The sequence below is a fragment of the Pseudochaenichthys georgianus genome, unplaced genomic scaffold (genome assembly GCF_902827115.2).
Source record: "Pseudochaenichthys georgianus unplaced genomic scaffold, fPseGeo1.2 scaffold_896_arrow_ctg1, whole genome shotgun sequence".
NCBI lineage: Eukaryota > Metazoa > Chordata > Actinopteri > Perciformes > Channichthyidae > Pseudochaenichthys > Pseudochaenichthys georgianus.
In genome coordinates, this window is record NW_027263430.1 from 25,994 (window position 1) to 36,575 (window position 10,582).

The following is a 10,582-nucleotide window of genomic DNA, read 5'->3' on the forward strand; positions in this document are numbered from 1 at the left end:
GGGTTTTGTCCCTGCGCTTTGTCTGCAGGCTCACTGTCAGGGTTAATATGATGTGGGGGGGTTTGTCCCTGCGCTTTGTCTGCAGGCTCACTGTCAGGGTTAATATGATGTGGGGGGGGTTGTCCCTGCGCTTTGTCTGCAGGCTCACTGTCAGGGTTAATATGATGTGGGGGGGGTTTGTCCCTGCGCTTTGTCTGCAGGCTCACTGTCAGGGTTAATATGATGTGGGGGGGGGTTTTGTCCCTGCGCTTTGTCTGCAGGCTCACTGTCAGGGTTAATATGATGTGGGGGGGTTTGTCCCTGCTCTTTGTCTGCAGGCTCACTGTCAGGGTTAATATGATGTGGGGGGGTTTGTCCCTGCGCTTTGTCTGCAGGCTCACTGTCAGGGTTAATATGATGTGGGGGGGTTTGTCCCTGCGCTTTGTCTGCAGGCTCACTGTCAGGGTTAATATGATGTGGGGGGGGTTTGTCCCTGCGCTTTGTCTGCAGGCTCACTGTCAGGGTTAATATGATGTGGGGGGGTTTGTCCCTGCTCTTTGTCTGCAGGCTCACTGTCAGGGTTAATATGATGTGGGGGGGGTTTGTCCCTGCGCTTTGTCTGCAGGCTCACTGTCAGGGTTAATATGATGTGGGGGGGTTTGTCCCTGCTCTTTGTCTGCAGGCTCACTGTCAGGGTTAATATGATGTGGGGGGTTTTGTCCCTGCTCTTTGTCTGCAGGCTCACTGTCAGGGTTAATATGAAGCCATGAAAACACGTTGCACTACACTAATGAATATTCCTCGTCAGATAATTAAAGAGATGTTTATCTATGAAAATATACAATCTGATTGTTAATGATCAATAAATGAAGTTCCTTCCTGTTTACAAACTCGATCACTGTCTTTATTGTGTGACCCTGAACCAGAACCCGGTGTGTGTGAAACCAGAACCCGGTGTGTGTGAAAGCAGAACCCGGTGTGTGTGTGAAACCAGAACCCGGTGTGTGTGTGAAACCAGAACCCGGTGTGTGTGTGAAACCAGAACCCGGTGTGTGTGAAAGCAGAACCCGGTGTGTGTGAAACCAGAACCCGGTGTGTGTGAAACCAGAACCCGGTGTGTGTGAAACCAGAACCCGGTGTGTGTGAAAGCAGAACCCGGTGTGTGTGAAACCAGAACCCGGTGTGTGTGAAACCAGAACCCGGTGTGTGTGTGAAACCAGAACCCGGTGTGTGTGAAACCAGAACCCGGTGTGTGTGAAAGCAGAACCCGGTGTGTTTGAAACCAGAACCCGGTGTGTGTGAAAGCAGAACCCGGTGTGTGTGAAACCAGAACCCGGTGTGTGTGAAAGCAGAACCCGGTGTGTGTGAAACCAGAACCCGGTGTGTGTGTGAAAGCAGAACCCGGTGTGTGTGAAAGCAGAACCCGGTGTGTGTGAAACCAGAACCCGGTGTGTGTGAAAGCAGAAACCCGGTGTGTGTGAAACCAGAACCCGGTGTGTGTGAAAGCAGAACCCGGTGTGTGTGAAACCAGAACCCGGTGTGTGTGTGAAACCAGAACCCGGTGTGTGTGAAACCAGAACCCGGTGTGTGTGAAACCAGAACCCGGTGTGTGTGAAAGCAGAACCCGGTGTGTGTGAAACCAGAACCCGGTGTGTGTGAAAGCAGAACCCGGTGTGTGTGAAACCAGAACCCGGTGTGTGTGAAACCAGAACCCGGTGTGTGTGAAAGCAGAACCCGGTGTGTGTGAAAGCAGAACCCGGTGTGTGTGAAAGCAGAACCCGGTGTGTGTGTGAAAGCAGAACCCGGTGTGTGTGAAAGCAGAACCCGGTGTGTGTGAAACCAGAACCCGGTGTGTGTGAAAGCAGAACCCGGTGTGTGTGTGAAAGCAGAACCCGGTGTGTGTGAAAGCAGAACCCGGTGTGTGTGTGAAAGCAGAACCCGGTGTGTGTGTGAAAGCAGAACCCGGTGTGTGTGAAACCAGAACCCTGTGTGTGTGAAAGCAGAACCCGGTGTGTGTGAAACCAGAACCCGGTGTGTGTGAAAGCAGAACCCGGTGTGTGTGAAACCAGAACCCGGTGTGTGTGAAAGCAGAACCCGGTGTTTAGAACCCGGTGTGTGTGAAACCAGAACCCGGTGTGTGTGAAACCAGAACCCGGTGTGTGTGAAAGCAGAACCCGGTGTGTGTGAAACCAGAACCCTGTGTGTGTGAAACCAGAACCCGGTGTGTGTGAAACCAGAACCCGGTGTGGTGTGAAACCAGAACCCGGTGTGTGTGAAACCAGAACCCGGTGTGTGTGAAAGCAGAACCCGGTGTGTGTGAAAGCAGAACCCGGTGTGTGTGAAAACCAGAACCCGGTGTGTGTGAAACCAGAACCCGGTGTGTGTGAATCCAGAACCCGGTGTGTGTGAAACCAGAACCCGGTGTGTGTGAAAGCAGAACCCGGTGTGTGTGAAAGCAGAAACCCGGTGTGTGTGAAAGCAGAACCCGGTGTGTGTGAAACCAGAACCCGGTGTGTGTGAAAGCAGAACCCGGTGTGTGTGAAAGCAGAACCCGGTGTGTGTGAAAGCAGAACCCGGTGTGCGTGAAAGCAGAACCCGGTGTGTGTGAAACCAGAACCCGGTGTGTGTGAAACCAGAACCCGGTGTGTGTGAAAGCAGAACCCGGTGTGTGTGAAACCAGAACCCGGTGTGTGTGAAACCAGAACCCGGTGTGTGTGAAACCAGAACCCCGGTGTGTGTGAAAGCAGAACCCGGTGTGTGTGAAACCAGAACCCGGTGTGTGTGAAAGCAGAACCCGGTGTGTGTGAAACCAGAAACCGGGTTGTGTCCCGGTGATGTGTACGTGTTGTGATGAGGGCGAGGCAGCCGTGTGAGGACAGAGTGAAGGGAGACGCTGGACTCTGCCGGACCAGATGGCCCGAAGACATTCAGGAGACACTGACTGTGTCCCCTCTGAGCAGCTTCCTGTTGACTGGACCAGTGTCTGGGGTTGTATAAGTACACACATATATATACATATATATATAATATTAAGCTGACCACCAGACCTGCGGGAAAGAAGACGAATGAAACAGACGTGGTTCACGCGTGTTTAATGACAGTGAGATATTAATCGTACAGAGTGACGTGTATCAGAATAAAGTTTCTTAAGTACGTGCGCTTTAAATATCTGTCCTTCAGTAACTGAGATAAAATACATCATTCATAATAACCAGTTCTTACCGGCAGATTAAATATCTGTCAGTTTAAACTGTGACATTGCTGCAGGTGTCTCACTTCATCAGGTACTGCAGTACTTCGTAATACTTCGTAGTACTTCGCAGTACTTCGTAATACTTGAGTATATTCTGTGGAAGAGCACTTCAAACTGGAATGAAGAGCCCCTCGAGTACGACAGCGTGGTCGGGGGGAGGGGCGTCTTTCTGTCCTCCTCCTCCTCCTCCTCCTCCTCCTACAGAGTTCATCAGCCCCCCCCCCCCCCCCTCCTCATCATCCTCAGAAGTTCATCAGCGGTCCGGATCGAGGTCCGGATCAGCGGTCCGGGTCGAGGTCCTCGTACAGCAGGGAGCCGCTGAAGACAGTGAGCGGCTCCGCAGAGTGGGCCAGCCGCCCCGTCACCAGGTCCACGCACACCGTGTCCTGGCTCTGCAGCGGCAGGATGAGGCTGAACACGGCCAGCGACCCGGGGGGGGTTCTGGTCTCGGCCACCGGGTTGTTCTCCAGGCCTTCGGGCTGGTAGCCTCCCGAGTCCACCCGGGCCATGCCGTAGTTGGACTTGGACAGAACCGCCTCGATCTTCTCGTTCTTATAACCCGTCAGGACGGCGCTGAAGAAGTAGTGTCCGTCTACGGGGGCCGTGAACACACCTGGGGGGGGGGCACACAGAACACATAATGGTGAATTCAAAGTGATTTTTATCGATACGAGTTTCTAACTGAAGTTAAAAAGCGCTCTCAAGTCGAGCTGTTTCTCAAAGAGATCCATCATAGTGATCTCTGGACTCCAGTACACCACTGCATGTGATAACTAGTCACTAGGCACAGCCATCGTTCCTGCAGCCTTGGAGCAGGTGTGTGAGGGAGCACACTTGGTGACCAAACATCGGGAGAGAATCAAACGGATACGTGCTGGAGGGAATGATTCTGTGGTCCTGCCTAGGGTTGGGTACCGAGAACCGGTTCCGGTTCGGAACCGGTTCTCGGTACCCAACCCTAGTCCTGCCCCAACTGAGTGAACCTGGAAGGATGCATTCCTCTCAAGGAAGTGTTCCAGCACGGAGTCAGACTACAGTGTGTGGAGAAACAGTGATCGCGTTCAGCGGGAGAACCTGCAGCAGAACCTGCAGCAGAACCTGCCGGGTCATGTGTACCTGTCTTCGGGTCGTAGAAATCTCCTTCGTTGACAAAGGTCTTATCAAAGACGATGGTTCCGGCTCGCTCCATGGGAACCGTAAGAGCAGCGGAGAACGCCAGTCTGGGAACGTGAGCGTCACCTCCGGGGACGTCCTGAACAAACGGGAAACACATCAAGGTTACAGATGATTCTGTTTCCATGGTTACTGCTGTTGCTAATGATGTTAGCACACAGAGAACCTGCCAACAACAGGACATATAAAGTATATTTCTATAACATGTCTGGTCTACCATGAGACCCTGTCTCTCCAGGTCGTCCTGGAGGTCCCAGAGGCCCTCGGGGACCCGGCAAGCCCGTTAAAGCCTCTCTCTCCGGAGGGTCCTGGGGGTCCTGGCAGGCCTGTGGATGATATGAACTGTTGATTAAAAACTGGTGTCTCATTGGAGGTTCTCTGTAAGATGTTCCTGTCGGTTCCTTCAGTAACTGAAGGTCATCGGGACGCAGCTGCAGTAACCCACAGAGAGAAGCACAGAAACACACGCTCACTGTTCAGGTCTCGCTCCGAGGAGGTCTGCATCTCCTGGAAGACCTGGTTCACGCTCGAGTTCAGGTTCTTCATCCTGCTGTAGACATCCTCCTGGTTCTTCTGAATGTAGTCCAAGACTCCTCCGTGATGGACCACCGACTCATTCAGACCGGAAACACACGTCCACAAGCTGGAGACATGTCGGTTCAGACCTGAACGCAACACGGGAAACAAGAGGAACAACACGTCACAACAAGGGACACGACACGTCAACACACGAGACACGACACGTCAACACACGGGACACGACACGTCAACACACGAGACACGACACGTCAACACACGGGACACGACACGTCACAACAAGGGACACGACACGTCAACACACGGGACACGACACGTCAACACACGAGACACGACACGTCAACACACGAGACACGACACGTCAACACACGGGACACGGACACGGTCAACACACGAGACACCGACACGTTCAACACACGGGACACGGACACGTCAACACACGAGACACGACACGTAACAAACACCGGACACGACACGTCAACCACGAGACACGACCGTCAACACACGGGACACGACACGTCACAACAAGGGACACGACACGTCAACACACGAACACGGACACGTCAACACGACCGACACGTCAACACGAGACACGACACGTCAACCACAAGGCACGACACGTTCAACACACGACACGTACGACACGTCAACACACAGACACGACACGTCAACACACGGGACACGACACGTCAAACAACGGGACACGACACGTCAACACACGAGACACGACACGTCAACACACGGGACACGACACGTCAACACACGGGACACGACACGTCAACACACGGACACGACACGTCAACACACGGGACACGACACGTCAACACACGGGACACGACACGTCAACACACGGGACACGACACGTCAACACACGGGACACGACACGTCACAACAAGGGACACGACACGTCAACACACGGGACACGACACGTCAACACACGAGACACACCAACACACGAGACACGACAGGTCAACACACACACAGGTCAACACACAGGGACACGACACGTCAACACACGAGACACGACACGTCAACACACGGGACACGACACGTCAACACACGGGACACGACACGTCAACACACGGGACACGACACGTCAACACACGAGACACGACACGTCAACACACACGGGACACGACACGTCAAACACACGGGACACGACACGTCAACACACGAGAACACGACACGTCAACACACGGGACACGACACGTCAACACACGAGACAACGACACGTCAACACACGAGACACGACACGTCAACACACGGGACACGACACGTCACAACAAGGGACACGACACGTCAACACACGGACACGACACGTCAACACACGAGACACGACACGTCACAACAAGGACACGACACGTCAACACACGGGACACGACACGTCAACACACGGGACACGACACGTCAACACACGAGACACGACACGTCACAACAAGGACACGGGACACGTCAACACACGTCACAACAAGGGACACGACACGTCAACACACGGGACACGACGTCAACACACGGGACACGACACGTCAACACACGGGACACGACACGTCAACACACAGACACGACACGTCAACAACACGGGACACGACACGTCAAAACACGAGACACGACACGTCAACACACGGGACACGACACGTCAACACACGGGACACGACCGTCACAACAAGGACACGGGACACGTCAACACACGAGACACGACACGTCAACACACGGACACGACACGTCACAACAAGGACACGGGACACGTCAACACGCGGGACACGTCAACACACGGGACACGTCAACACACGAGACACGACACGTCAACACACGAGACACGACACGTCACAACAAGGACACGGGACACGTCAACACGCGGACACGTCAACACGCGGGACACGGCAACACGCGGGACACGTCAACACACGGGACACGTCAACACACGAGACACGACACGTCAACACACGAGACACACACACGTCACAACAAGGACACGGGACACGTCAACACGCGGGACACGTCAACACGCGGGACACGGCAACACGCGGGACACGTTAACACGCGGGACACGGCACAAACGCGGGACGTAGGCTAAAGGATGTAGAAGATCGGATTACGCACCTTCCTTGATGTTGAGGATGGACATGGAGACGCCGTCCAGCCGGCTGCAGACGCCCTCCAGCTTGGACAGCCTCTTCTCCAGCCCGTCTCCGGACCTCCTGCAGTCCCCCAGTTCCACCAGCAGGGTGCTGTCGACCCGCCGCACGTCCTTCTCCGCCCCCTGCAGGCGGACCTGGCTCTCCTCGATGTGCTCCCTCACCTCCTGCTGGATCTTGTCCAGCTCGGAGATGATCTTGTCCTTTGTGTTTCCTGTCGGAGGATCAGAGTCAGGTGCAAGGTGCAGACATAAAAGTAAAACAGAAATTAAAAACGCAGACAGAGAACTGTATGGAGCGGGCGTCCCCAGACTCACCGAGGTCTGTGAGGACGCTGCCGTGCTTCTGCACCGTGTGCTGGAGCCCCTTCAGGGAGTCGTTGATGGAGCGGAAGGTCAGGACGGCCTCCGTCAGCTCCGCCTGCAGCGTCTTCAGCTGGTTGTTGTTGACCGAGCCGCCGATCACACTGTGGCCATCTAAAGGCTTCTCAGCACTCAACCCGGGTCTGATGGAGCCACCAGAACCTCCAGAACCTCCAGAACCACCAGAACCTCCGGAACCACCAGAACCACCACCTTTTGGGAGTGTAGTTTGACAATAAACTCATATTTTGAGGAAATGTTCAGAGATATGAAAAGCACCTGAATATGTGTCCTAGCCACCGAAATAACCGAGAACCAACAGTTTGTATCGAGTTCTGAAAACTACTACTGGTTTCCTCACAGCCGATCAATGCAAGCCTTCTGGGACTCGTTGCGATATGGGATCGGGCGTGGTATACATGATGTAAAGCCTCTCTACATGAGGAGGGGTTCTGAGCTTTGGGCATTAATACGAATGTATGTATTCGGTTCTGAAACCGTCTTTGTAAACAAAGCAAGAGTAACTTTGGGGTTCAAAGAGCTCTCATGTGATTGGCTGACCTGTGGTCGTACCCGGACAGCTGCACCCTCCTGACGTCGTCCCGCAGCATCCGGACATCGTCCTCCAGTTGTGAACACATCTGGGAGCATCCTTCTCTGCGGGAGTCCAGCCGGGTCTGCAGTCTGTTGATGTGGATCTGCATAAGCCCCAGTGCATCCTGGGAGTGGTTCTTCAGTCGTCGCAGCTCATCCTCCACCTTCCCGCACAGCACGCAGTCGTGGCCCAGCATCTCCACCTCCGTCACGATGCGGTGGAAGTTCTCGCCGTGGTCCCCGGTCAGAGCCTTGATCTGATGCACATCGTGGGTCAGGTCCACCACCTCGGGAGGGAAAACGTTATGATCATCACAGCGACAGCATACGGAGAGACCACCATCGGACTCGTGACCTCACCTTGTTCTGCAGAGAGTCTCCGGACACCGACAGGTCTTTGAGCTCTGTGTTGAAGTGTCGGATCTGATCCTCGTTGGCGACGACTCTCCACTCCAAAGACTTCTCTGTGGTCCTACCTCCTCCCGTGGATCCTCCTCCCGTGGATCCTTCTCCCGTGGATCCTCCTCCCGTGGATCCTCCTCCCGTGGATCCTCCTCCCGTGGATCCTCCTCCCGTGGATCCACCTCCCGTGGATCCTCCTCCTGTCCCAGATAGTCCTCCTCCTGTAGTATCCTCCTCCTGTCCCAGATAGTCCTCCTCCTGTAGATCCTCCTCCTGTGGATCCTCCTCCCGTGGATCCTCCTCCCGTGGATCCTCCTCCTGTGGATCCTCCTCCCGTGGATCCTCCTCCCGTGGATCCTCCTCCCGTGGATCCTCCTCCCGTGGATCCTCCTCCCGTGGATCCTCCTCCCGTGGATCCTCCTCCTGTGGATCCTCCTCCTTCAGATCCACCTCCTGTGGACCCACCTCCTGGGATCCTCCTCCTGTGGATCCTTCTCCTGTGGATCCTCCTCCTCCTGTGGATCCTTCTCCTGTGGATCCACCTCCTGTGGACCCACCTCCTGTGGATCTCCTCCTGTAGATCCTCCTCCTGTGGATCCTCCTCCTCCTGTGGATCCTTCTCCTGTGGATCCACCTCCTTTAGATCCTCCTCCTCCCTAGATTCTCCACAGCTGCAGTCCTCCAGCCTCCGGGTCGTGGTGTCATGATGTTCTCCAGGTTCCTCAGCCTCTGGTCTTGGTGGCTCAGCTGGTCCTTCAGCAGCCCCACATCCAGCTCCACGTCTGAGACCCTGAAGGCCTGGTCATCAAACCGGTCCAGGAACACGGTCCTCAGGTCTCCGAGTTCTCTGTGGAAGTATTCCTTCAGGTGGTTGTCCAGGTTATCAGTCCTCTGCACGGTGCTGTTGACCCGCCGCTCCAGGTCCTTCAGCCGGTGGTCCAGTCGACCCTCCGTCACAACTACCCCCGGTCCCCAACCCCTGATCCCCCCCGCCCCCTGATCCTCTGCTTCCCGTCCACAGTGTTGCCTCCCCCCCTGCTGAGGTCCTTGTCCAGCCTGGTCTGGAGAAGGTCCAGGTTCTCGGAGGCCGAACTGATCTTCCGCTCAGCGTCAGAGACCCGGTCTCGGAGGTGGTTCACGGTGTCGCAGCACCCCCGCAGTCGCACCACTTCGCGTTGCAGCCCGTCCAGGTTTCTGGCGGTACCGAGAGTCCGTGTCACTGAGCTTCTTCTCCAGAGCTGCGATGCGCTCGCGGCCCTCCCTCGCTGTCGGCGCAGATCCTCCACACCGGCCTGAAAAACAGGGTTCATGGTTTGATTTGAAGGTTTCATTGGGACGGACGGACGGCCCCTTAACGGAGGACTGGTACCTGACAGGAGGAGCAGGACAGCGAAACCCTCCTCTCCAGCTCCTGGAGGATCTCTGCTTTCAGGGAGTCCATCTTCCAGCCGCTCAGACCCCCTCCGGACGGACCGGCCTCCAGCTGGCCCCCCTTCCCGTTCACCAGGTGGTTGTTGATGCTGACCAGTGTTTTATCGTGAGCCTGTTGGAGCAAACACACTTCAGACCAGATCCAGTACAGTGCCTCTCTCTGCTGCTCCTCGTCTGCAGGACCTCTTTAAAGATTGAGCTCCATTAAGTGGATCTGTCTTTGCTTCATTAGCTGCAATACATCGTATTATCGTATCGTATTAAATCAGTGATGGCTTCCAATATAAAGAGCCTGGCTGACTCGCCTGTGTGCGGTTGTCCAGCTGGTCCAGTTTGGTCTGGATGCTGTGGATGGTCTCTTTAATCTCCGGCTGAGCGGCATCCGCCGGGTTCCTCCCGCCTGAAGAGGAACCTCCTGAAGAAGGACCTCCTGAAGAGGAACCTCCTGAAGAGGAACCTCCTGAAGAAGGACCTCCTTGAAGAGGAACCTCCTGAAGAGGAACCTCCTGAAGAAGGACCTCCTGAAGAGGAACCTCCTGAAGAAGGACCTCCTGAAGAAGGACCTCCTGAAGAAGGACCTCCTGAAGAGGGACCTCCTGAAGAAGGACCTCCTGAAGAAGAACCTCCTGAAGAAGGACCTCCTGAAGGAACCTCCTGAAGAGGAACCTCCTGAAGAAGGACCTCCTGAAGAGGAACCTCCTGAAGAAGGACCTCCT

General features: G+C 55.1%; 1 pseudogene; it reads right to left on the minus strand.

The window, feature by feature from the left end:
• Positions 1-3,055: 3,055 nt before the first annotated feature.
• LOC117444697 (EMILIN-1-A-like) overlaps positions 3,056-10,582 on the minus strand; it is a 14,769-nt pseudogene continuing 7,242 nt past the window's right edge.